The sequence below is a fragment of the Saccopteryx leptura genome, chromosome 3 (assembly GCF_036850995.1).
Source record: "Saccopteryx leptura isolate mSacLep1 chromosome 3, mSacLep1_pri_phased_curated, whole genome shotgun sequence".
NCBI classification, from domain to species: domain Eukaryota; kingdom Metazoa; phylum Chordata; class Mammalia; order Chiroptera; family Emballonuridae; genus Saccopteryx; species Saccopteryx leptura.
Genome location: NC_089505.1, coordinates 246,189,673 through 246,214,005, shown reverse-complemented (window position 1 = coordinate 246,214,005; position 24,333 = coordinate 246,189,673).

Here is a 24,333-nt window from a genome sequence, read left to right as displayed (position 1 = left end):
TATTGATGATCAATGTTAACCAGAAAAATTTGGCTAAAAGTCTTGAACATAGCCTGACCAGGCGGTGGCGCAGTGGATAGAGTGTCGAACTGGGATGCCGAGGACCCAGGTTCAAGACCCTGAGGTACCAACTTGAACATGGGCTCATCTGGTTTGAGCAAAAGCTTACCAACTTGGACCCAAGGTTGCTGGCTCGAGCAAGGGGTTACTCAGTCTGCTGAAGGCCCACGGTCAAGGCACATATGAGAAAGCAATCAATGAACAAATATGTGTCGCAATGCGCAACGAAAAACTAATGATTGATGTTTCTCATCTCTCCATTCCTGTCTGTCTGTCCCTGTCTATCCTTCTCTCTGACTCTCTCTCTGTCTCTGTTAAAAAAAAAAAAGTCTTGAACATAGACTTTTCAATTAAATGAATCAACAATTCCCTTTTTGCTTAAGGGAATTTGGAGCTGGGTTTCTATAAGTTGTATCTCCAGTCTTGACTAACAAAGAGCACTACTTTTTTTTTTAATTAATTAATTTTTTTTTTTACAGAGATAGAGAGTCAGAGAGAGGGATAGACAGGGACAGACAGACAGGAACGGAGAGATGAGAAGCATCAATCATTAGTTTTTTGTTGCATGTTGCGACACCTTAGTTGTTCATTGATTGCTTTCTCATATGTGCCTTGACCATGGGGCTAACAGCAGACCAAGTAACCTCTTGCTTGAGCCAGCGACCTTGGGTCCAAGCTGGTGAGCTTTGCTCAAACCAGATGAGCTCGCACTTAAGCCGGCGACCTCGGGGTCTGGGTCCTGGGTCCTCTGCATCCCAGTCCGACGCTCCATTCACTGCACCACCGCCTGGTCAGGCCAAAGAGTACTACTTTTGATCCTTCCCTGATGTCTGTATCTTGAACTCTGTGAGGAGATGAACACTAATCATTCACCCTTATCCAGACAAAATATATTTACTCCTCAAAGCTCTTGATCATCGGTTCTAAGAGGGAGTAAGGAAGGCAGGGTAATTCTCTTTATGTTTTATATGTAGTATCTAAGAGCTAGAAAGAGAGATGAGGGGCCTTCTGATAATCAATAACTATTTAATTCAAAATGTATAGTGAGTAGCTATGATATAATTAGCACTATGATTGCCCTTATGTGAAAGTACAAGATAATTACCACCATCGAGTAAGGGTTATTAGGGGTCAAGATTTACCTTATCCCCCATGTATATATAAGACGTACATTTTTTGGAAAAATTTGGAGTCTATAAACTGGGTACATCTTATATAGTGGTTGTAGTTTTTTTTACTTGTATTTCCTACTTTTTCACACTTGTTTTCATGCTCATTGTTGAAGACAGTGATTTGTCATCAGAGGACAAGCTAATGGATTGAAGTTTTGACAGTGATGAGAAGTTGTATGAATTTTATGATGAATAAAACTTGAGTTCAATAACTTTATGTAATACTTTTTTTTTTTCCAAATTTCGGGCCCCAAAATTAAGGTGTCTTGTAAATGGGAGCATCTTATACATGGGGAAATATGATATATACATGTAATACTTAAATAGCTATTACAGGCTAACACACTTTACAGACCAAAATAAAATGCACAAATAGCATGTACCATAAAAATTTAAGGAATTTCAGGATATCCTGGTCAGATGATGGAAAACCTCAGAGGAACCATGCTGAAATGGTTGAGAAAGTTGGCTCCTTAGGACAAAGGGGCAGGTGGAAACTGTGAAGACCCACAATTTATTCCATTCCTGTACATATGTCCTCTCTTTGCCCCATAACGTTGGAAACCTGTTGTTGCTCTTATTAATATTTTGGTCTTTTCCACTCACTGTGTATTCCTCAAAGATTAGAACCATGTCACACTCATCAGTTACTCTTTGGCATCAATATCAGCAACTGGGCCTGACCAGGTGGTGGTGCAGTGAACAGAGTATCGACCTGGGATGCTGAGGACCCAGGTTTGAAACCCCGAGGTCCCCAGTTTGAGCGCAGACTTATCCGGCTTGAGCATGGGATCTCCAGCTTGTGCGCAGGGTCGCTGGCTTGAGGGTGGAATCATAGACATGACCCTATGGTAACTGGCTTGAGCCCAAAGGTCGCTGGCTTGAGCCAGGAGTCACTTACCCTGCTGGAGCCCCCCAGTCAAGGCACATATGAGAAAGCAATCAATGAACAACTGAAGTGTTGCAACAAAGAATTAATGCTTCTCATCTCTCTCCCTTCCTGTCTATCTGTCTCTCTCTCGCAAAAAGAAAAAAAAATCATCAGCTGATATAGAATAGATGAGTAAGTGGGTGTTGAATTAAGGAATGAATGGATGGAATAGCATCACCTAGATGTGAGCCATTGGAGACCCACAGTCTATTTCTGTTTTTCTTTTCTTTCTACACTTCCAGTCTAACTTTCCACTCTACCATATAGGTGTGATTAATACACATGTCATTTGTCAAGATACAAGATACAAATATATAAGTGCTGGGAAGTAACAAATGAAAGTCCCTATCCTACCAATTTACCTAGGCCCTGAAGTTCTGTCTCTGCCAGTGGCTTCCTGCCTGGGGACAGCAGCTGCTGTCTTTCTTGCCAGCTTGTTGTGCTGACAGCTCTAATTGCTAAATGAACAGTCTGCGTTTCTAGTGAGGAGAGTTCTCAAAAGAGTATCTGGGTTTTGTAGCCCTGGGACAGGAACACAATATTGTGCAATCAGAAACTATCACCTCAGCAGGAGAGGTCAGCACTGGGTTTTCCATTACAGGAGGAGTAAATTTGGAATCTGGAGGCATCCTTGGAATTTTAGCTCCCAGACTATAGTGGGACCTTTCTGATCATTGGGAGCTTTGCTTTTAGAATGCAAGCTGCTATAATAGAAATAATGGTTTGCAAAAGATAAATTGGGTAGTGGTGGTGAAATTTACGGGCTCTGCAAATATTTTCACAGAATAAATCTTTGAAGTTTATCCATAAAAATATTTGTTGGGGCCCTGGCCCGTTGGCTCAGTGGTAGAGCGTCGGCCTGGTGTGCAGGAGTCCTGGGTTTGATTCCTGGCCAGGGCACACAGGAGAAGCGCCCATCTACTTCTCCACCCCTCCCCTTCCTCTCTGTCTCTCTTTTCCCCTCCCGAAGCCAAGGCTCCACTAGAGCAAAGTTGACCCTGGCGCTGAGGATGGCTCTATGGCCTTTGCCTCAGGCGTTAGAATGGCTATGGTTGCAGCAGAGCAATGCACCAGATGGGCAGAGCATCGCCTCCTGGTGGGCATGCCGGGTGGATCCCGGTGGGGTGCATGCGGGAATCTGTCTGACTGCCTCCCCGTTTCCAATTTCAGAAAAATACAAAAAAAAAGAATTTTGTTGGGTATGTGTATGTGGGGTAGAGAAATCAAGAATTCCAAAACATGACACTTTAAGAGGTGGCAACTTTACTGAGGAATAAATCAGACAGTCATGATGACATAATTAAAAATGCTAGACAAGAAATATGATAAAACTTATAACAGACACAGCACTCAGAAAAAAATCATTACTCCCAATGTTTTTAAATTAGATTAATTTGCAAATGAATATTCAGGTTATTGAAATCAGGACAGACTTAAGAAACTGCTGGAGAAATTCAGATACTATTTTATCTATCAGCTCTAACTTAGATTTACTCTGTAAAGTTAAGGAAAATATTATTTTAATATTTTAAGAACAATTTTATTGACAAAGTGATATGTTGTGTTAATATATATCCTATGACTCAGAAAAATATGAAAAGAAAGGCAATATTATTATGCAGAGATAATCACTGTTAAAAGTTCCTTCCACATACCTTTTTTTTGACTAACCTCACACACACACAGACACACACGCACACACACACACACACACACACACACACACACGAGACCACTGTCCACACAATGTTCTCTAATTTCCTTATTTCATTTGAAAAAATACTGTGAGCATCTTTTTATGTTAATATATCTAGACTAACATTTTTTTAATATATGTGAAGGATTCATTGTTTCTATGTATGTCATAATTTATTTAACTAGTTCCTTATTAATAAACTTTTGTGTTATTTCCAATATAAAAATACTGGTATTAACATTCTTGCAAATATATCTTTGGACATTTGTATAATTCACTCCATATGATAATTTATAGAAGTGAAATTCTTGGGTGACTTTCTCCCCAAAGGTAACCATTATCAAAAATTTTGTGCTAAGTGTTGTCTTGTTTTTTCTTAAAATTTATCCCATCTGTAGATATTCTTAAATGCCCACATAGAAGCTTCTAAAATTCTTGTGTAGGTATTAGTATTCTCCTGTATGATCTTCTTTTTTTACAGAGACAGAGTCAGAGAAAGGGACAGATAGGGACAGACAGACAAGAAGAAAGATGAGAGGTATCAATTCTTCATTGTGACATCTTAGTTGTTCAATTATTGCTTTCTCATATGTGCCTTGATCAGGGGGCTGCAGCAGAGCAAGTGACCCCTTGCTCAAGCCAGCGACCTTGGGTTTCAAGCCAGCAAACTTGGGCTCAAGCTAGCGACCATGGGCTCATGTCTATGATCTCACACTCAAGCCAGCGACCCCATGCTCAAGCTGGATGAGCCCACGCTCAAGCCGGCAACCTTGGGGTTTCGAACCTGGGTCATCCACATCTCAGTCCAACACTCTATCCACTGTGCCTGCTTAGGCTTCTGTATGACTTTTGTTTTGTGCTTAGATAGGCCTCTCTCATATATATATTCACTGTATTTTTTTATTTTTTGCAGGATTATTGTCAGTTTTAACCAGTTTAGGAAATCCAATAATAGAAAAATGCATACAGACAATGAATTATAACCTGCTTAGTAGCCTCTCCTGTTCTGGCAGAGGTTACTATGTATATATCACCCAAAGTCCAATTGTCTTCCGTCACCATCTAACTGGTTTTCTTTGTGCCTGTCCCCTCTCCCAAACCCCTCCCCCCCATCCTGTAGCCCCCACACTCTTGTCCATGTCTCTGAGTTTCATTTTCATGTCCCACCTATGTATGGAAACATATAGTTCTTAGTTTTTTCTGATTTACTTATTTTGCTCAGTATCATGTTATCAAGGTTCATCCATGTTGTTATAAATGATCTGATGTGATAATTTCTTATGGCTGAGTAGTATTCCACAGTGTATATGTAACAAAGCTTTTTAATCCCCTAGTCCTCTGATGGACACTTGGGCTGTTTCCAGATCTTCACTATTGTGAACAATGCTGCCATAAACATGGGGGTGCATTTCTTCTTTTCAAACAGTGCTATGGTGCTCTTGGGGTATATTCCTAACAGTGGTATAGCTGGGCCAAAAGGCAGTTCGATTTTTAATTTTTTTAAAATCTCCATACTGTGTTCCACAGTGGCTGCACCAGTCTGCATTCCCACCAGCAGTGCAGAAGGGTTCCCTTTTTTCCACATCCTTGCCAGAACTTATTCTGTGTTGTTTTGTTGATGAGCGCCGTTCTGACTGCTGTGAGGTGATATCTCATTGAGGTTTTAATTTGCATTTCTCTAATGATTAGTGATGTTGAGCCTTTTTTCATATGCCTATTGGCCATCTGTATGTCCTCTTTGGAGAAGTATCGATTCATTTTTTTTGCCCATTTTTGGATTGGATTGTTTGTCTTCCCGGTATTAAGTTTTACAAGTTCTTTATAAATTTTGGTTATTAACCCCTTATCAGATGCATTGTCAAATATATTCTCCCATTGTGTAGATTGTCTTTTTATTCTTATTGTCTTTAGCTGTGCAGAAGCTTTTTAGTTTGATGTAGTCCCATTTGTTTATCCTGTCTTTTATTTCACTTGCCTGTGGAGACAAATCGGCAAATATATTGCTGCGAGAAATGTCAGAGAGCTTACTGCCTATGTTTTCTTCTAAGATGCTTATGGTTTAATGGCTTACATTTAAGTCTTTTATTCATTTTGAGTTTATTTTTGTGAATGGTGTAAGTTGGTGGTCTAGTTTCATTTTTTTGCAGGTAGCTGTCCAATTTTCCCAACACCATTTGTTGAAGAGGCTGTCTTTACTCCAATGTATGCTCTTACCTCCTTTGTCAAATATCAGTTGTCCATAGAGCTGTGGGTTTATTTCTGGGTTCTCTGTTCTGTTCCATTGATCTATATGCCTGTTCTTTTGCCACTACCAGGCTGTTTTCAGTACAATGGCCTTATAGTATAACTTGATATCCGGAAGTGGGATACCTCCCACTTTATTCTTCCTTTTCAAGATTGCTGAGGCTATTCGTGTTCTCTTTTGGTTCCATATAAATTTTTGAAATATGTGTTCTATTTCTTTGAAGTATGTCATTGGTATTTTTTTCTTTTTTTAAAAATTTTTCTGAAGCTGGAAATCGGGAGAGACAGTCAGACAGACTCCCGCATGTGCCCGACCGGGATCCACCCGGCACGCCAACCAGGGGCGACGCTCTGCCCACCAGAGCCACTCTAGCGCCTGGGGCAGAGTCCGAGGAGCCATCCCCAGCGCCCGGGCCATCTATGTTCCAATGGAGCCTTGGCTGCGGGAGGGGAAGAGAGAGACAGAGAGGAAGTAGGGGGAGGGTGGAGAAGCAAATGGGCGCTTCTCCTATGTGCCCTGGCCGGGAATCGAACCCGGGTCCCCCACACACCAGGCCGACACTCTACCGCTGAGCCAACCGGCCAGCGACCAGAGCCACGACCAGAGCCACTCTAGCGCCTGGGGCAGAGTCCGAGGAGCCATCCCCAGCGCCCGGGCCATCTATGTTCCAATGGAGCCTTGGCTGCGGGAGGGGAAGAGAGAGACAGAGAGGAAGTAGGGGGAGGGTGGAGAAGCAAATGGGCGCTTCTCCTATGTGCCCTGGCCGGGAATCGAACCCGGGTCCCCCACACACCAGGCCGACACTCTACCGCTGAGCCAACCGGCCAGGGCCAGTCATTGGTATTTTAATCGGTATTGCCTTGAATTTATAAATTGTTTTGGGTAATATAGACATTTTAATGATGTTTATTCTTCCTAACCATGAGCACGGTATATGCTTTCACTTGTTTGTATCTTCCCTGATTTCCTTTATCAATGTTTTATAATTTTCCGAGTACAAGTCTTTAATCTCCCTGGTTAAATTTATTCTTAGGTACTTTATTTTTTTGGTTGCAATGGTAAAGGGGATTGATTCCTTAATTTCTCTTTCTGACAGTTCATTGTTAGTGTATAAAAATTCCTCTGATTTCTGAGTATTAATTTTATATCCTGCCACCTTGCTGAATTCATTTATCAGGTCTAGTAGTTTTTTTTCTGTAACTTTAGGGTTTTCTATATACAATATCATATCATCTGAAAATAATGATATTTTTACTTCTTCTTTTCCAATTTGAATGCCTTTTACTTCTTTTTCTTGTCTGATTGCTGCGGCTAAAACTTCCAGAACTATGTTGAAAAGAGTGGTGAAAGGAGGCACCCCTGCCTTGTTCCTGATCTTAAGGGGATTGCTTTTAAATTTTGCTCATTAAGTATGATGTTGGTTGTGGGTTTGTCATAGATGGCCTTTATCATGTTGAGGTATGTTCCCTGTATTCCCACTTTGCTGAGAGTTTTGATCATGAATGGGTGCTAGATTTTATCAAATGCTTTTTCTGCATCTATTGGAATTATCATGTGGTTTTTCTCCTTTCTTTTGTTTATGTGATGAATCACATTGATTGATTTGTGAATATTGTACCAGCCTTGCCTCCCAGGAATAAATCCCACTTGATCATAGTGTATGATTTTTTTCATATATTGTTGGATCCGGTTTGCTAATATTTTATTGAGGATTTTTGCATCTAAGTTCATCAGGGATATTGGCCTATAATTTTCTTTCTTTGTGTTGTCTTTGCCTGGTTTTGGAATCAGAATTATGCTCGCCTCATAAAAGGAACATGGAAGTCTTCCTTCCTCTTGAATTTTTTGAAATAGCTTGAGAAGGATAGGAGTTAGTTCTTCTTTGAATATTTGGTAGAATTCACTTGTAAAGCCATCAGGCCCAGGACTTTTTTTTGTGTGAATTTTTTGATAACTGTTTCGATCTCATTTGTTATAATTGGTCTGTTTAGGTTTTCTAATTCTTCCAGATTAATTTTTGGAAGATTATATGTTTCAAGAAATTTGTCCATTTCATCTGGGTTGTCTACTTTTTTGGCATACAGTTCTTCATATTATTTCTTACAATATTTTGTATTTCTGTTGTGTCAGTTGTTATTTTCTCCATTCTCGTTTCTAATTGTATTTATTTGAGTCCTCTCTCTTTTTTCTTGGTGCGTCTGGTTAAAGGTTTATCAATCTTGTTTACCTTTTCAAAGAACCAGCTCCTGGTTTCATTGATCCTCTGTATTGTTTCTTTAGCCTTTATGTCATTTATTTCTGCTCTGATCTTTATTATTTCCTTCCTTCTACTAGCTCTGGGCTTTACTTGCTGTTCTTTTTCTAGTTCTTTTAGATGTAGGGTCAAGTTGTTTATTTGTGCTTTTTCTAGCTTCTTAAGGTATGCCTGTAATGCTATGAACTTCCCTCTCAAGACTGCTTTTGCTGTGTCCCATAAACTTTGAGTTGATGTATGTTCATTATCGTTCATTACTAGGAATTTTTTTATTTCTTCTTTGATCTCATTGTTTACCCATTTGTTATTTAATAACATGCTATTTAGTTTCCAAGTGTTTGAGTATTTTTCAGTTTTTCTGTTGTGGTTGATTTCTAGTTTCATGCCATTGTGATCAGAGAAAGTGCTCGATATGGTTTCAATCTTAAATTTGTTGAGACTGCTTTTGTGCCCTAACATGTGGTCTATTCTAGAGAATGTACCATGAGCACTTGAAAAGAATGTATAATATATTCTGCTGTTTTAGGGTGAAAGGTTCTGAAGATATCTAGTAGATCAAGTTGATCTAATATGTCCTTTAAGTCTGCTGTTTCTTTGTTACTTTTCTTTCTTGAGGATTTATCTAGTGATATTAGTGGGGTATTGAAATGCTCTACTATTATAGTATTGCTGTTGATCTCACCCTTTAAATCCATCAAAGTATGCTTTATATATTTAGGTGCTCCTATATTAGGTGTGTAGATATTTATAATGGTTACATCTTCCTGTTGGATTGCTCCCTTTATCATTATCTAGTGACCTTCTTTATCTCTTACTATAGTCTTTGTTTTAAAGTCCATTTTGTCTGACATAAGTATTGCTACCCCAGCTTTTTTTTCATTTCCATTTGCATGAAATATTTTTTTCCATCCTTTTATCTTCAGTCTATGTGCATCTTTTGTTTTAAAGTGTGTCTCTTGTAGACAGCATATGTATGGGTCCTGTTTTCTTATCCATGCAGCTACCCTATGTCTTTTGATTGGATCATTTAACCCATTTACATTTAAGGTTATTATTGATATGTAATTGTTTATTTTAATTTTATTCTTTAAAATTGTATTCATCTTTTGCTATACTCTTTTTCTCCTTTGATCTGTTTACAACAGGTCCCTTAGCATTTCTTGCAGCCTTGGTTTGGTTGTAGTGAATTCCTTGAGTTTTTTTATTTGTCTGGAAAGCTTTTTATTTCTCCTTTGATTTTAAATGATAGCCTTGCTGGATAAAGTAATCATTGTTGTAGGCTCTTGTTCTGCATTACTTTGAATATTTCTTGCCATTCCCTTCCGGCCTCAAGTGTTTCTTTTAAGAAGTCATCCTTATGGGGGCTCCTTTGTAGGTGATAGTCTTTTTTTCTCTAGCAGCTTTTAATATTTTCTCTTTATCACTTAGCTTTGGTATTTTAATTATGATGTGTCTTGGTGTTGATTTCTTTGGGTTTTTCTTTAATGGAGTTCTCTGTGCTTACTGAACATGTGAGATATTTTTCTGCCTTAATTGAGGGAAGTGTTCAGCTATCATATGCTTGAATAAAGTCTCTATTCCTTGTTCTTTCTCTTCTTCTTCAGGAACCCCTATGATGCGGATGTTATTTCTCTTCATGTTGTCACAGAGCTCTCTTAGAGTTTCCTCAGACTTTTTGAGTCTCTTTTCTTTTTTCTGCTATGCCTCCGTGCCTTTATTCATTGTGTCTTCTAACTTGCTGATTTGATTCTCAGCTTCATCCATCCTGCTTTTAATTTCTTCCATTGTGTTTTTCATTTCTGATATTGTATTTGTCATTTCTGACTGATTCTTTTTTATTATTTCAATGTCCTTTTTATATTTGCTTCTCTTTATTTAGGTGTTTGTAATGACCATTTATTGTTGTTCTAATATCTTTGAGCATCTTAACAATCGCTATTTCAAACTCTGCATCTGGTAATTTGGTTATATCTGATTCATTCAGGTCCTTTTCTGGGGATTTCTCTTAATTCATTTGTGTTGCATTTCTCTGCCTTCTCATCTTCTCTGTGTAAAAAAAGGTCTTGGCCACTTGAGTCCACTGGGTGTGGCCTCTGTTCCCTAGGTATGGTCTGTCTGCAGTCCCGCCACTCCCTCTGTTGTAGCTGCCTAGGGTGTTCAGGTATGGGTGTTGCTAATGCCTGCCCACTGGGGCTGTTGCTGTGGTTTCTGCCTCTCCTTCACGGAGTGGCCGTGATCACATGCTCGGTTGTATAAGCCTTTGTGGCCTTGGCCTTGGCCCCGCCCCCGTGGGTGGCATTATGCTCGGCTCTGAGGGAAGGGGTGAGCACCTTTGCTCAGCTGTGGGTCTCCACCTGATTCTGGGTTTTCACCCCACCCCTGCAGGAGGAGCCCGCTCTTGGGTCGGCTTCAAGCCTTGGCTCCACAGGTCAGGCAGGACTGCGTGCCCACGCTCAGTAGTGGGACTCTGCCTGTTCTGGGTTTTTGGCTCCACCCTGCGTCCTTGCTGAAGGGCTGGTCTCCACTCCTTCTGGGGTTCCTGCCCTTCCCATGCAGGCTGGATTACAGGCCACCCGCAGCCTGGCTTGATCACTTTTGCATGTCCCCTCCTCCCCAGCTGGGCAAGACTGAGCTCACACTTGGGCCCAGTGGTGGCCACCTGGCTTCTGTCCTTGCTGACAGAACCATGCTTCTGCGTCCCGCCGCCTGCTCTTGGGCAAACCCTCAGCCGTGTGGGTGGGGGCGCTGCAGCTCAGACCCTAAGAATCACTACTTTAGCCCTGAAAGCTCCCTCCTTCTAAGTGACTCTTCTCTGAGTGCTGCGGGAGAGCTTGTTTGGTTGGTTTCCTGCTTCCCTTTGCTGGTATTGCTGTTTCCAGGGGAAATATTCACTTCAGATTTGGGGAGTGACTCATCCCAGGGGTAAGGGTGGATGTCTCTCAAAATGTTTCTCCCTGTGCCTCCGAAATTACACTCTCTTCCTGCTACTCTGGTACTCTCCTCTCTCCCTGTCCCCTGGAGCCCTGGGTAAGTGGTTGTGAGAGAGGTGTTCTGCGCGGTCCCTTTAAGAAGAATCCTGGGTCTGAGAAATCAGTCTTTTTCTCACAAACAGTAGCCTGTCTTGTTTCCAGCTAAATATTGTCCATACACCTCTTCTAGGCTCTGGGGCTGCAGGCTGGGACTTTGTTCCTGGGACTCAGGACCCTCCCCTCTCTGCTAAACTCACTTCCCGCCATGCGAGTCTCTCCTGGTTGCCGTTCGCTCTGGGGAGCTGGTCAGCCCTCTCCGAGTTTCCGCTTTTCCTACCAGTCTCGGTGTGGCTTCTTCAGTGTTCCTTGGTTGAAGAGTCCTCTTAGTTTAGTCCAAAGTTGGTTTTTCCAGATGAAAGTTCTTAAAATTAGTTTGTAATCCACTTTGGTTCTGTGAGGTGGGAGTTGGTACGTCCGCCTACTCCATAGCCATCTTGTCTTCTGTTCACTGTATTTTCTTTTAGTACCAGTTTCATTTTTTTACATGTAAGTACAAAATAATCTGGAATTTATCCATTTTATTTATGAATTAAGATAGGAAATCCAACTAATGTTTTTCTCAGATGGCTAACCAGTTGCCCCAATGGCATGGCTTATGTTGGGTAAACAAGTATGTTTAGTTTTGCTCGCTTATATTTTGCATTGGTGATGGGGGGGGCAGTGCCATGTGTGTATAGTCTATGGAAGATTGAGGGTGTTTTCCCTCAGGGCAGCAGATTGCAAAATACGAACTGCCTTCTTGCTTGAGAGGGGCCATTGTTTGCTGGAGAGTCCAGGGAGAGAGATGGAGTGCTGAGGGGCTTGGGGGCCCTGCTGAGACTGATGGTGGGGGCCTGTGAATCTGGATAAGTCTGGAGAGAAAAAAGGAAGCAGTCTTCACTGCCTGTTTGCTCGTCTGCCGTTACAAGACTTTAATAAATGGAATGGCCCACCACTTTTCAGCTCTACAGTTTCTTTACCATCTTCCCGAATCCAAGAGAATCTGCATGGCTGTGGTGGTGGCTACTGGCTTTGCAGCTTAGAATTCTGTTTCTTTTTTTTTTTTTTTTAAGATTTTATTTATTAATTTTAGAGAGAGGAGAGATAGAGTGAATTAGGGGAGGGGGAGGAGCAGGAAGCATCAAAGCATCAATTCATAGTAGTTGCTTCTCATATGTGCCTTTATTGGGCAAGCCTGGGGTTTCAAAGTGGCGACCTCAGCATTACAGGTCAATGCTTCATCCACTGTATCACCACAGGTCAGGCAAATACTGTTTCTTATTAAGGATAATACAACCCCTTTTCCTGCTCTCTTGATTCTACAAGGAAGACATCAGTTCTGAGCGAAGAATGTAATCTAGGCATTAAAAACATTACTGCCGCCTGACCAGGCAGTGGCACAGTGGATGGAATGTCGAACTGGGATGCAGAGGACCCAGGTTCAAGACCCCGAGGTCACCAGCTTGAGCACAGGCTCATCTGGTTTGAGCAAAGCTCACCAGCTTGGACCCAAGGTTGCTGTCTTGAGCAAGGAGTTACTCAGTCTGCCGTATCACCATGGTCAAGGCACACACGAGAAAGCAATCAATGAATAACTAAAGTGCAACAATGAAAAATTGATGATTGATGCTTCTCATCTCTCTCTGTTTCTGTCTGTCTGTCCCTATCTATCCCCTCTCTGACTCTTATTCTGTCTCTGTAAAAAAAAATTAAAAAAAACAAAAAAAAATAAAGTACTCTTTTAAAACACAAACAAACAAACAAAAACATTACTGCCATAGCCTTAGCCAAGTCTTTGTGCAACAGAAGAAGGACCAAGGAGCCACCAGGCTTCTTTTTGTCAGCAATCCAGAATGGGCACAACCTGTAAAACAAGGATGAGAAGAGGAATTAACAGTGCTCCACATAATATTGTAAGGCTTTTATACCAGTGTGAGGGTGCTGAAGAAGTCAAGAAATGTACTTTCCTCTTTAAGGATTGTTGGGCAGATAAAATGTATTATGCTCACTTTGTTAAAGATGGTGCTGCCCACGTGGAGGCCGTTGCCCAGGTGATATTAATGTGTTGGAGGCTGGCTGTGGGCAGGCAGAATCCTTGTAGCCTGGGGCTTGGTTTTAGGATTAAGCCTTTCCCACCCTTTTTGATGTGGGATGGTACAATCCTATCATGCCTCAGAAAGTGACTTTATATTAGAGACTTCCCTATTTTGTATATTGGATTAAAGGTTTGGATTTCTACACTATAAAATGGGGGCAGAACAGGAGCTTGCTCTCTTGGTTCCTGAGATTATCATTAGAGGAGAGAGCGGAGAGGAGAGCGGAAAGAGGCCATGTGGCCAGGAGAAGCAGCCAAGATGGCGGAGTGTTGAGTGAGAAGCCAGTTTGTGCAGAGTTTATGCAGGGAGAAGGAAGGAACCTGCATGGGCTGGGCTGCTGTGATGGTGGCCCTTGCTACTGGCTTTACAAGTATTTATACTGAATTAAGAGTCACATGTGTTTGATGTAATACATTCTTTTGTTCACTTATATAGCAAATATCTATTGAGTGCTTACTGTGTGTCCTGTATTTCAGGCTGGATTGTAGGCATCATTTGTCCCTTTGGCCAGGTGCCTACCATTATGCAGTCGCCCTGGCAAGGAGAGATCACTTGGAAGGTGGCACTTCAACAAATATCTGAAGGAGGTAAAGGATAATAGAAGAAAAAGCATTCTAAGCAGAGAGATCAGCAAGCATGAAGATTCTGAAATGGAAATACGCCTGGCATAGTGGAGGAAAAGCCCACATGACTGGCATGAAGTAAGCAAGAGGGAGAGTGATAAGCAATGAGATAAGAACAGGAAGTGGGAATGTTAAATGCATGGCATCTTTTTTTTTTTTTTTTTTTTTTTGCTATTTTCTGAAGCTGGAAACAGGGAGAGACAGTCAGACACACTCCCGCATGCGCCCGACCGGGATCCACCCGGCACGCCCACCAGAGGCGATGCTCTGCCCAACAGGGGGTGATGCTCTGCCCATCCTGGCCGTCGCCATGTTGCGACCAGAGCCACTCTAGCGCCTGGGGCAGAGGCCAAGGAGCCATCCCTAGCGCCCGGGCCATCTTTGCTCCAACGGAGCCTTGGCTGCGGGAGGGGAAGAGAGAGACAGAGAGGAAGGTGCGGCGGAGGGGTGGAGAAGCAAATGGGTGCTTCTCCTGTGTGCCCTGGCCGGGAATCGAACCTGGGTCCTCCGCACGCTAGGCCGACGCTCTACCGCTGAGCCAACCGGCCAGGGCCAAATGCATGGCATCTTATAGGCCATTACAAGAACTTCTGTTTTACTCTGAGATGATCTGACTTCATTTTTAAAAGATTTCTTCAGTTACTGGGCAGAAATAAATTGTAGAGGAGCAAGAGGCTTGCAAGAGGCAACGGTGGTGGTGGCCTGGCCTGAGGTGACAGAGAAGTTAACTGAATGTTAAGTATATTTAAGGCAGACTGACAGGATTTGCTGCTAGATTGGATGTTGGCAGTAAATGACAGGGGTCAAACATGATTCCAATAATTTTGGTTTGGGAGACAGGAAGGATGAGGGAAAGACATATCAGTGGGAGGAGAAAGTTGCGGGAGAAGATCAGGATTTTGGTTTTGGATCTAAATTTGAGCTGTCTATTAGACATGCAGGTGGAGACAGGACACAGACAGATTTGTGAGTCAGGATTCCAAGAAAAAGGTCCAGCTGGCAACACGACTTTAGGAGCTGAAAGTATACAGATGGTAAACCCTTGGGACTGTATGACCCCAACAGAAGAGTGACATAGATGAAGAAGAGGAAAGGATTCCTCACTGGCCTTCTTGTTGTACTTTAAATGTAGCTCATTCTTGCTTCAGGCCCTTTGCCAAGAATGTTCTGTCACTAGACATTTGCAAGGCTCCCTCCTTCACTTCATTTAAACTTCTCAAATGTCACTTCCTTAGAAACACTTTCTTGGATCATCCTATCTAGATAGTATCTCTTTCCCCTTAGGCCCACCAGTTACTTTATCTCTTACCTGCTTTTATTTTTCTGCATAGCATTTCTCATTTCCTAAAATCATATATTTATTTGTTTAACTTATTTGTTGTTTATCTTCTTCATGAGGTCAGGACTTTGCCATTTAAATGCATGTTTTTTAACCATTTATCTTAGTTTGGGTTTCCTCAGAAGCAGACCTGAGACAAGAATTTGAGTGCAATTGTTTATATCAAATATGACCTCTGGAAATACCATAGGAGCATGGAGAAGTGAAGCAGAGATGAGAAGGCAGTCAATAAAGGATGCATTATCAAGCAAATTACCACTGTGGGTAACTGGAGTTTAATTGTGCAGGGGAACTCTGGGCCTCAAAGAATATACCCTGAGGGGTGTGTTGCTGAGATATGAATACATCAACTCCTATTAAGCATCACCAAACAAGGGCTGTTTCTAGGGCGTGTTAATTCTTTTGTACTTCTGTCCTGATAGGCCCACTTGCCCATGGCCATATCATGTTCTGGCTGCTGAAGAGAGTCAACAGGCAAAGAGATGCAGATCCTGATAATCAGAAGTGATGTGTGCTATAAGGCCCAAGGCTGTAAAGGTGAGGCCACAACACCATCTGCTACATCTTTCTATTCTCAGCACACAGAACTGTGCCTGATACATAATGAACATGTAGTAATAAATACATATTCAATGATCACAGTTCACATGTTAAATAAATGTGATAGATGTTTTGTGTGGGAAAATAATATTTTGCACTCAGTTCTTAAGTTCTCCCTTCCTACATTGTAATTTCTTTCATTTTCCCCAATCTTCAGTAGAGTGGAATACACTTGGGTAGTGTAAAGCCAGAAGTCACGGCCACTACTACAGCAGCCGCCTGGCCCATACAGGTTCGCACTGGATTCGGACAGTTGGTAAAGAAACAACAGAGCCAAAAACTGGTGGGCCATAATCTTTAATCCTAGCTTGCACCCAGCGGGCAAGCAAAAAATACACACTGGGCTCCAAAACCCACTGTAAAGCCAGGAGGCACGGCCAGGGCCACCATCAGAGCAGCCCGGCCCATGCAGGTTCGCATTGGATTCGGACAGTCGGTAAAGAAACCATGGAGCCAAAAACTGATGGGCCATAGCCTTTAATCCTACCTTGCACCTGGCGGGCAAGTAAAAATACACACTGGGCTCCAAAACCCAGTCACACTCAGTGCTCACAAAGCCACTGACTTATCCGAGTTTCCTAGAATCAAAGGTTTCTAGCTCACCAGACTTATTCACCTCTGTTCCCCATCTCCTTCCTTCTCCAGTGTCAAACTGCACAAACTGGCATCTCACTCAGCACTCCACCATCTTGGCTGCTTCTCCTGACCTCCTCCACGTGGCCTCCTCCCGCTGCTGGCTCTACTCTCTCCTCTGCTGAAAATCTCAGGAACCAAGAGCCAAACTCCTGCTCCGTTCCCATTTTATAGTGTAGAAATCCAAACCCTTAATCCAATATACATAATAGGGAAGTCTCTTAATACAAAGTCACTTCTCTGAGGCATGATAGGATTGTACCACCTTACACCAAAAAGGGTAGGAAAGGCTTAATCCCAGAACCAAGCCCCAGGCTACAAGGATTCTGCCTGCCTTTAGCCCACCCCAACACACATTAATATCACCTGGGCAACGGCCTCTTTAACAAAGTGAGCATAATACATTTTATCTGCCCAACAATCCACCCCTATGCTCACTTTACTACCCACAATTTATACCACCGGCATCCCTGTGCAAGGAAATTAGAACATTACACAAATCACAACAGCAAAAATCATACAGTTTCAACAATTACAAAGGTACACTTCACCAGTCTCTGAGCACTTAGCCCAAAGCGCAAAATGTCCTTGGCTTCTTTCTAGCCACGGGAAAAGCTTCCCGGGGTAGGGGAGTGCTTCCAGCAAAGCCATCCCCCACCCCCATCAGGGTATTTCACATTGTCCAAAATCCGTAATCCGTAAGTCCATCCAACAAAGGAGCCAATGCCCACTCCAGTCGTAGTCCAGGAAATCAATCCACGCACATGGGGCGTCAGCCACCCCCCTCATTCCTGCCATCCTCGTAGGTCTTACACTGTCCCAAAGAGGGGCACATGGCAATGGCAGTCAGAATTTCCATCTCTGCTCCGGAAAGCATGTCCAGCCCCTATGTCCCAAAATCGCAGACCTACCGGGGCCGCAGTAGGTGCTCCTTCCAGCTGGGCTTCCATCTTCTGGAGACTGTAGATCACAACTCCAGCCCGATTCTCCTCATCCTCCAAAGAGGAACTGAAAACACCAGCTCCCGCTGCTAGGCTCAAGCCTCCATCTGCTGCCGCCTTCTGCTCTGCAGACCTTGCAGCTCTGGACCTGGCCTCAGCTTCAGCCTCAGCCCCGGCCTCCTGCTGCTGCTGGCTCTCCACAACGTCCAAGGCAATCTGCAACTCACGAACCTGTGAATCCTCCTCTAGCGTTTGCTCCATTTCAGGCGAATCTCGTAAACCTGGTCGGCCTCCTCCTCCAGCGCTTCCTCCAGCTCCAGGGTCAGCATTAGTTTCTCCTGCGTTTGCTCCAGCTCTTTCCACTGCTCGGTTTGCAGGTCCCGGGCAGCCTCTTCCACGGAGCTCTCAGTTTCCTCACGCATGGCTATAAAAGTCAGCCAGCCTATGGTCCCCAAAAGGACAGCCATGGGGAACCCTAACACTAGCCAGTCCTCTACACCACTCAAAGGCTCCTTGCCGATCTGTATCGAATCCTGCCGACTACACCAAGTGTAAAGCCAGGAGGCACGGCCAGGACCACCATCAGAGCAGCCCGGCCCATGCAGGTTCGCATTGGATTCGGACAGTCGGTAAAGAAACCATGGAGCCAAAAACTGATGGGCCATAGCCTTTAATCCTACCTTGCACCCGGCGGGCAAGTAAAAATACACACTGGGCTCCAAAACCCAGTCACACTCAGTGCTCACAAAGCCACTGACTTATCCGAGTTTCCTAGAATCAAAGGTTTCTAGCTCACCAGACTTATTCACCTCTGTTCCCCATCTCCTTCCTTCTCCAGTGTCAAACTGCACAAACTGGCATCTCACTCAGCACTCCACCATCTTGGCTGCTTCTCCTGACCTCCTCCACGTGGCCTCCTCCCGCTGCTGGCTCTACTCTCTCCTCTGCTGAAAATCTCAGGAACCAAGAGCCAAACTCCTGCTCCGTTCCCATTTTATAGTGTAGAAATCCAAACCCTTAATCCAATATACATAATAGGGAAGTCTCTTAATACAAAGTCACTTCTCTGAGGCATGATAGGATTGTACCACCTTACACCAAAAAGGGTAGGAAAGGCTTAATCCCAGAACCAAGCCCCAGGCTACAAGGATTCTGCCTGCCTTTAGCCCACCCCAACACACATTAATATCACCTGGGCAACGGCCTCTTTAACAAAGTGAGCATAATACATTTTATCTGCCCAACAATCCACCCCTATGCTCACTTTACTACCCACAATTTATACCACCGGCATCCCTGTGCAAGGAAATTAGAACATTACACAAATCACAACAGCAAAAATCATACAGTTTCAACAATTACAAAGGTACACTTCACCAGTCTCTGAGCACTTAGCCCAAAGCGCAAAATGTCCTTGGCTTCTTTCTAGCCACGGGAAAAGCTTCCCGGGGTAGGGGAGTGCTTCCAGCAAAGCCATCCCCCACCCCCATCAGGGTATTTCACATTGTCCAAAATCCGTAATCCGTAAGTCCATCCAACAAAGGAGCCAATGCCCACTCCGGTCGTAGTCTAGGAAATCAATCCACGCACATGGGGCGTCAGCCACCCCCCTCATTCCTGCCATCCTCGCAGGTCTTACACTGTCCCAAAGAGGGGCACATGGCAATGGCAGTCAGAATTTCCATCTCTGCTCCGGAAAGCATGTCCAGCCCCTATGTCCCAAAATCTCAGACCTACCGGGGCCGCAGTAGGTGCTCCTTCCAGCTGGGCTTCCATCTTCTGGAGACTGTAGATCACAACTCCAGCCCGATTCTCCTCATCCTCCAAAGAGGAACTGAAAACACCAGCTCCCGCTGCTAGGCTCAAGCCTCCATCTGCTGCCGCCTTCTGCTCTGCAGACCTTGCAGCTCTGGACCTGGCCTCAGCTTCAGCCTCAGCCCCGGCCTCCTGCTGCTGCTGGCTCTCCACAACGTCCAAGGCAATCTGCAACTCATGAACCTGTGAATCCTCCTCTAGCGTTTGCTCCATTTCCAGGCGAATCTCATAAACCTGGTCGGCCTCCTCCTCCAGCGCTTCCTCCAGCTCCAGGGTCAGCATTAGTTTCTCCTGCATTTGCTCCAGCTCTTTCCACTGCTCGGTTTGCAGGTCCCGGGCAGCCTCTTCCACGGAGCTCTCAGTTTCCTCACGCATGGCTATAAAAGTCAGCCAGCCTATGGTCCCCAAAAGGACAGCCATGGGGAACCCTAACACTAGCCAGTCCTCTACACCACTCAAAGGCTCCTTGCCGATCTGTATCGAATCCTGCCGACTACATCAAGTGTAAAGCCAGGAGGCACGGCCAGGGCCACCATCAGAGCAGCCCGGCCCATGCAGGTTCGCATTGGATTCGGACAGTCGGTAAAGAAACCATGGAGCCAAAAACTGATGGGCCTTAGCCTTTAATCCTACCTTGCACCCGGCGGGCAAGTAAAAATACACACTGGGCTCCAAAACCCAGTCACACTCAGTGCTCACAAAGCCACTGACTTATCCGAGTTTCCTAGAATCAAAGGTTTCTAGCTCACCAGACTTATTCACCTCTGTTCCCCATCTCCTTCCTTCTCCAGTGTCAAACTGCACAAACTGGCATCTCACTCAGCACTCCACCATCTTGGCTGCTTCTCCTGACCTCCTCTACGTGGCCTCCTCCCGCTGCTGGCTCTACTCTCTCCTCTGCTGAAAATCTCAGGAACCAAGAGCCAAACTCCCGCTCCGTTCCCATTTTATAGTGTAGAAATCCAAACCCTTAATCCAATATACATAATAGGGAAGTCTCTTAATACAAAGTCACTTCTCTGAGGCATGATAGGATTGTACCACCTTACACCAAAAAGGGTAGGAAAGGCTTAATCCCAGAACCAAGCCCCAGGCTACAAGGATTCTGCCTGCCTTTAGCCCACCCCAACACACATTAATATCACCTGGGCAACGGCCTCTTTAACAAAGTGAGCATAATACATTTTATCTGCCCAACAATCCACCCCTATGCTCACTTTACTACCCACAATTTATACCACCGGTATCCCTGTGCAAGGAAATTAGAACATTACACAAATCACAACAGCAAAAATCATACAGTTTCAACAATTACAAAGGTACACTTCACCAGTCTCTGAGCACTTAGCCCAAAGCGCAAAATGTCCTTGGCTTCTTTCTAGCCACGGGAAAAGCTTCCCGGGGTAGGGGAGTGCTTCCAGCAAAGCCATCCCCCACCCCCATCAGGGTATTTCACATTGTCCAAAATCCGTAATCCGTAAGTCCATCCAACAAAGGAGCCAATGCCCACTCCGGTCGTAGTCTAGGAAATCAATCCACGCACATGGGGCGTCAGCCACCCCCCTCATTCCTGCCATCCTCGCAGGTCTTACACTGTCCCAAAGAGGGGCACATGGCAATGGCAGTCAGAATTTCCATCTCTGCTCCGGAAAGCATGTCCAGCCCCTATGTCCCAAAATCGCAGACCTACCGGGGCCGCAGTAGGTGCTCCTTCCAGCTGGGCTTCCATCTTCTGGAGACTGTAGATCACAACTCCAGCCCGATTCTCCTCATCCTCCAAAGAGGAACTGAAAACACCAGCTCCCGCTGCTAGGCTCAAGCCTCCATCTGCTGCCGCCTTCTGCTCTGCAGACCTTGCAGCTCTGGACCTGGCCTCAGCTTCAGCCTCAGCCCCGGCCTCCTGCTGCTGCTGGCTCTCCACAACGTCCAAGGCAATCTGCAACTCACAAACCTGTGAATCCTCCTCTAGCGTTTGCTCCATTTCCAGGCGAATCTCATAAACCTGGTCGGCCTCCTCCTCCAGTGCTTCCTCCAGCTCCAGGGTCAGCATTAGTTTCTCCTGCGTTTGCTCCAGCTCTTTCCACTGCTCGGTTTGCAGGTCCCGGGCAGCCTCTTCCACGGAGCTCTCAGTTTCCTCACGCATGGCTATAAAAGTCAGCCAGCCTATGGTCCCCAAAAGGACAGCCATGGGGAACCCTAACACTAGCCAGTCCTCTACACCACTCAAAGGCTCCTTGCCGATCTGTATCGAATCCTGCCGACTACATCAAGTGTAAAGCCAGGAGGCACGGCCAGGGCCACCATCAGAGCAGCCCGGTCCATGCAGGTTTGCATTGGATTCGGACAGTCGGTAAAGAAACCATGGAGCCAAAAACTGATGGGCCATAGCCTTTAATCCTACCTTGCACCCGGCGGGCAAGTAAAAATACACACTGGGCTCCAAAACCCAGTCACACTCAGTGCTCACAAAGCCACTGACTTATCCGAGTTTCCTAGAATCAAAGGTTTCTAGCTCACCAGACTTATTCACCTCTGTTCCCCATCTCCTTCCTTCTCCAGTGTCAAACTGCACAAACTGGCATCTCACTCAGCACTCCGCCATCTTGGCTGCTTCTCCTGGCCTCCTCCACGTGGCCTCCTCCCGCTGCTGGCTCTACTCTCTCCTCTGCTGAAAATCTCAGGAACCAAGAGCCAAACTCCCGCTCCGTTCCCATTTTATAGTGTAGAAATCCAAACCCTTAATCCAATATACATAATAGGGAAGTCTCTTAATACAAAGTCACTTCTCTGAGGCATGATAGGATTGTACCACCTTACACCAAAAAGGGTAGGAAAGGCTTAATCCCAAAACCAAGCCCCAGGCTACAAGGATTCTGCCTGCCTTTAGCCCACCCCAACACACATTAATACCACCTGGGCAACGGCCTCTTTAACAAAGTGAGCATAATACATTTTATCTGCCCAACAATCCACCCCTATGCTCACTTTACTACCCACAATTTATACCACCGGTATCCCTGTGCAAGGAAATTAGAACATTACACAAATCACAACAGCAAAAATCATACAGTTTCAACAATTACAAAGGTACACTTCACCAGTCTCTGAGCACTTAGCCCAAAGCGCAAAATGTCCTTGGCTTCTTTCTAGCCACGGGAAAAGCTTCCCGGGGTAGGGGAGTGCTTCCAGCAAAGCCATCCCCCACCCCCATCAGGGTATTTTACATTGTCCAAAATCCGTAATCCGAAAGTCCATCCAACAAAGGAGCCAATGCCCACTCCGGTCGTAGTCCAGGAAATCAATCCACGCACATGGGGCGTCAGCCACCCCCCTCATTCCTGCCATCCTCGCAGGTCTTACACTGTCCCAAAGAGGGGCACATGGCAATGGCAGTCAGAATTTCCATCTCTGCTCCGGAAAGCATGTCCAGCCCCTATGTCCCAAAATCTCAGACCTACCGGGGCCGCAGTAGGTGCTCCTTCCAGCTGGGCTTCCATCTTCTGGAGACTGTAGATCACAACTCCAGCCCGATTCTCCTCATCCTCCAAAGAGGAACTGAAAACACCAGCTCCCGCTGCTAGGCTCAAGCCTCCATCTGCTGCCGCCTTCTGCTCTGCAGACCTTGCAGCTCTGGACCTGGCCTCAGCTTCAGCCTCAGCCCCGGCCTCCTGCTGCTGCTGGCTCTCCACAACGTCCAAGGCAATCTGCAACTCACAAACCTGTGAATCCTCCTCTAGCGTTTGCTCCATTTCCAGGCGAATCTCATAAACCTGGTCGGCCTCCTCCTCCAGTGCTTCCTCCAGCTCCAGGGTCAGCATTAGTTTCTCCTGCGTTTGCTCCAGCTCTTTCCACTGCTCGGTTTGCAGGTCCCGGGCAGCCTCTTCCACGGAGCTCTCAGTTTCCTCACGCATGGCTATAAAAGTCAGCCAGCCTATGGTCCCCAAAAGGACAGCCATGGGGAACCCTAACACTAGCCAGTCCTCTACACCACTCAAAGGCTCCTTGCCGATCTGTATCGAATCCTGCCGACTACATCAAGTGTAAAGCCAGCAGGCACGGCCAGGGCCACCATCAGAGCAGCCCGGCCCATGCAGGTTCGCATTGGATTCGGACAGTCGGTAAAGAAACCATGGAGCCAAAAACTGATGGGCCTTAGCCTTTAATCCTACCTTGCACCCGGCGGGCAAGTAAAAATACACACTGGGCTCCAAAACCCAGTCACACTCAGTGCTCACAAAGCCACTGACTTATCCGAGTTTCCTAGAATCAAAGGTTTCTAGCTCACCAGACTTATTCACCTCTGTTCCCCATCTCCTTCCTTCTCCAGTGTCAAACTGCACAAACTGGCATCTCACTCAGCACTCCACCATCTTGGCTGCTTCTCCTGACCTCCTCCACGTGGCCTCCTCCCGCTGCTGGCTCTACTCTCTCCTCTGCTGAAAATCTCAGGAACCAAGAGCCAAACTCCTGCTCCGTTCCCATTTTATAGTGTAGAAATCCAAACCCTTAATCCAATATACATAATAGGGAAGTCTCTTAATACAAAGTCACTTCTCTGAGGCATGATAGGATTGTACCACCTTACACCAAAAAGGGTAGGAAAGGCTTAATCCCAGAACCAAGCCCCAGGCTACAAGGATTCTGCCTGCCTTTAGCCCACCCCAACACACATTAATATCACCTGGGCAACGGCCTCTTTAACAAAGTGAGCATAATACATTTTATCTGCCCAACACCCACTCTCATTCAGTGCTCACAAAGCTATCGACTTACCCGAGTTTCCTAGAATCAAAGGTTTCTAGCTCACCAGACTTATTCACCTCTGTTCCTGTTGGGCAGATAAAATGTATTATGCTCACTTTGTTGAGGATGGCGGTGCCCATGTGAGGCTGTCGCCCAGGTGATATTAATGTGTGTTGA